Raw genomic sequence first — 4,075 nt, 5'->3', positions numbered from 1 at the left:
CACTTTCCCTCTTTAGTATATATTTTAAAAAGCCAGCCCCTCTCTGTATACACTGGTAGAAGATATACACATCCTTAACAGTTTCCCCCCAATTTTTAACTCTTAAAAACAATAGTTAAGGGATGAATTTCACATTAAAAAGAAATTTTAATTTCTCCTTTTAATTATAGTAAGTGTTCCCTTAGTGCATTTATATCATAGAAAGAACATGTTAGAGTTCAGAAATGTCAGTTCTATAAATTGAAATATATGTGCAATGCCACATTTGTCTCTTTTCCTTGTCTATATTTTACACATTTTTAAATGAATAGCTTTCTCTGTGTTTACAGTATAGACTCCTTTATCCTACAGTTTGTAGACAATTATAGATCTGTCTACTGATAAATCCTATCAGTTTTCTTTGTCTTGAATTCTGTGATGACACAGAACTTGTGCCTCCAGAATTTGTGACTATAATCATGTGAAAATCCTGTTGAAATGAAAAATTATGTCTAATCTCCAATGAAAGAACTTAAGTGTGACTGTGTGAATAAATCTCAGATCAAATATCAAACATTTAGATGCGAAAGGGTTTCTCCAAGAACAAAGAAAAGTCAATATCCTACTCTTAATTTTTACATTTAAAAAAATCTGCCAAGAGGATTCTTTTCCAAACCAGACTTGATTTAACCACATCCTAAATATGGTTCAAATTCTAATAGTTCCACTAGCTTTAGAAAAATCTGGAAAGATAGATAGTATTTCCAAAGTGTACTTAGTAGTTCTTTGAGCAATGGATGAGATCAGTATTAGAAGTGTATCCTTTTCCTTGGCAAGATGGCAGGGATGACATGATTACTTGCATCATGCAGTTTTTGGATCAGCATCTAGTCTTTCCATTGCTTGAACTTTTCTCTGTAAAGGAGATTAAATAATGAAAAAGAATTGTCACAAGGTAAACAGGATCTTCTTAGTGATACCAACGTGGTAGGCTTTGCTATGGAAGTATAAAAATACTTTATTCTGAGGGTATTCCTCTTGCATTGGGAGAAAAAAAGAACCAGTATGAAGCACAACTGAAACAGCTTCAAGTAGGAACTGAACCAACTGTGAAAATGTTAGAAGATCTAGAAACTACAGGGCGAATGCAGTCAGCCAGGGACGGTCAGATGTTGTTTGACTACTTGGCAGACAAGCAAGGTTTTAGGCAAGAATATTTAGATACACTTGTGTGCTAAGTCACTTCAGTTGTGTCTGACTCTTTGTGACCCTATGGACAGTAGCCCACCAGGCTCCTCTGTCCATGGGATTCTCCAGGCAAGAATACTGGAGTGGGTTGCCATGCGCTTCTCCAGGGGATCTTCTTGACCCAGGGATTGAACCCGAGCCTCCTGTATTGCAGACAGATTCTTTACCATCAGAGCCACTAGGGAAGGTTTACAGCATAAGAATGCAATATGAATGCAGAAATTACTCTGGAGCAGCAGAATATCTTTCCTTCTTTAGAGTGTTGGTTCCAGCAGTGGATAGAAATGCTTTGAGTTTAGAACTTATGGTTGCAGGAGGAAGGGAGGAAAGATGTGGGGAAGGGATAGTCAGGAGTTTGGAATGGATGTGTACACTCTGCTATATTTAGCATGGATAACAAACAAGGACTGACTGTATAGTAAGGGAATTCTGCTCAATGCTATGTGGCAGCCTGGACGGGAGGGAGTTTGGGAGAGAATGGATACATATATATGTATGGCTGAGTGCCTTTCCTATTCATCTGAAACAATCACAACATTGCCTATCAATCTGCTATACTCCAATAGAAAATAAAAAGTTTTAAAAAAAGGAAATGCTTTGAGTTCACGCTAGGAAACACTGACTTCTGAAATCTTAATGCAGAATTGGGATGCATCCATGGAAGACCTTACATGGCTCAAAGGGGCCATAGATAATAATTCCATGAGTCCCCCACTGCAGTCTTTTCAGTCACGAACATGGCTTATTCTTTGGTCTCTGTTTTCTTCCGTCACCCCAAAGGGTGTCATGACATTATTGATCTCCTCCTTTACCAGTCACAGTTGTTGTTCAGTCGCTCAGTTGTGTCCGACTCTTTTTGACCCCAGGGACTGCAAAATGCCAGGTTTCCCTGTCTTTCACTGTCTCCTGGAGTTTGTTCAGATTCATGTCCACTAAGTCGATGATGCCATCCAACCATCTCATCCTCTGTCATCCCCTCCTCCTCCTGCCTTCAATCTTTCCCAGCATCAAGGTCTTTTCTAATGAGTCAGCTCTTCCTATCAGGTGGTCAAAGTATTGGAGCTTCAAATTCTGGAGAATTTGAATAAAATTGGCTGGGTTTCATTAAAAAAAAATTCACCCCTGGAACTCACCACTCTGATTGGACAGTCTGACCATCCTAGCAACCCAATCCTCCTGATTTTCCTGAGACATTCTTTGTTTTAATAGGTTCAGTTCCGTTCAGTTGCTCAGTCGTGTCCGACTCTTTGCAACCCCATAAGCTGCAGCATGCCAGGCCTCCCTGTCCATCACCAACTTCCGGAGTTTACCCAAACTCAGGTCCATTGAGTCGATGATGCCATTCAACCATCTCATCCTCTGTCATTTTTACAGGTTACTTTTTAAAATTTTATTTTTATTTACTTATTTTGGGCTGTGCCGAGTCTTTGTTGCTGGGAGGGCTTTGCCTAGTTGTGGCGAGTAGGGGCTACTCTCTAGTTGTGGTGCATGAGTTTATCATTGCAATAGCTTCTCTTGTTGTGGTGCACAGGATCCAGGGTGCGAGGGTGCTTCAGTAGTTGTGTGAACTCAGTAGTTGCAGCTCCCGGGCTCCAGAGCACAGACTGAATAGTTGTGTCCTACGAGCTTAGTTGCTCCGAGGCACGTGGGATCTTCCAGGATCAGGGATCAAACCTGTATCTCCTGCACTGGCAGATGGATTCTTTACCTCTGAGCCACAGGGAAGCCTCCAGAGATATTCTTGAAGACTGTCCATGAAAGGCATCCTAATAATGTTTTAAGTAAAGGTGCATGTTTATGCCTTGGAAGTTCTTTGAATAAGTAAGTTCCGATATATGTTAAAATGCAAATTTAATTATAACTAATCTGTCTTTAAAGATAGATAGGCAAAGAAGATCTCCCACTGGAGGCCAGTAGTGTGAAACTGGTCTGAGCCATTTTGTTGGTGTTTAGTCACCAAGTCATGTCTGACTAGGACATTTTAAACAACCCCAAGAGAAAGTTTTTCTTTATTCAGATGTCAAGCATGACTTCTTAGAAGTTAATGATGTTCACTCCCATTCAATGTTAATTGAGAAGCCTTCCTTCATATGCATAATACAGAGGCTTCTGTATCAAGGAAGCAGAAAAAGATTTTCTAGTTTATTTCTCATGAATTATGCGCTTTTGAAATAGATGATTAGGCTTATTCTGAAGAAGAGGCTACAGAAGTATCTTGTTTACCATCTGAGTTTGAAGGGAAAAAGAGACTTTCTGCTACAAGTTAAGTTAGGTTTCATGTGGGACAGCTCTATTGTCCCCAAGTCTTCAGAGAGTTTCTGGGAAAAAGTAGATTTGGAACTGATTGTGGAAGGAGGAAAAGAAGGCTAGGAAGGCATGAATCTGGCCAATATGAAGTAGATATAACCCCAAGAAAAAAGGGAGCGCTTATTTAAAAGAAGAAAGAATAATGGGTATAGTGAATGAGGAAACTTCATCAGTGTTGTGGTGCTTGGGCTCCAGAGTACGTGGGCTCAGTAGTTGCAGCTCGCAGGCTTAGTTGCTCCACAACATGTGGGATCTTGTTCCAGACCTCACCACAGGCTAAAATAAGGCATAAGACCTTTTTAAAGAGCCGCTTTAAGACTAAATACTAAAAAAAACTAAGATCATGGCATCCAGCATGGCATGGCAAATGGAATGGGAAAAGGTGGAAATAGTGACAGATTTTTTCTTCTTGGGCTCCAAAATCATTGCAGATGGTGACTGCAGCCGTGAAATCAGAAGATGATTACTTCTTGGCAGGAAAGCAATGACAAAACTAGACAGTGTATTGAAATGCAGAGGTATTACTCTGCCAGCAAAGGTC

General features: G+C 40.1%; 1 pseudogene; it reads left to right on the top strand.

The window, feature by feature from the left end:
* The first annotated feature begins 830 nt into the window (after positions 1 to 830).
* LOC136166555 (eukaryotic translation initiation factor 3 subunit E pseudogene) lies at positions 831 to 2,087 on the top strand (annotated as a pseudogene).
* The last annotated feature ends 1,988 nt before the right edge of the window (positions 2,088 to 4,075 follow it).

Source organism: Muntiacus reevesi, chromosome 1, assembly GCF_963930625.1.
Source record: "Muntiacus reevesi chromosome 1, mMunRee1.1, whole genome shotgun sequence".
In the NCBI taxonomy this organism is placed as follows: Eukaryota; Metazoa; Chordata; class Mammalia; order Artiodactyla; family Cervidae; genus Muntiacus; species Muntiacus reevesi.
The sequence above is the reverse complement of the archived record's forward strand: the minus strand, read 5'-3'. Positions and strand labels throughout refer to the sequence as shown.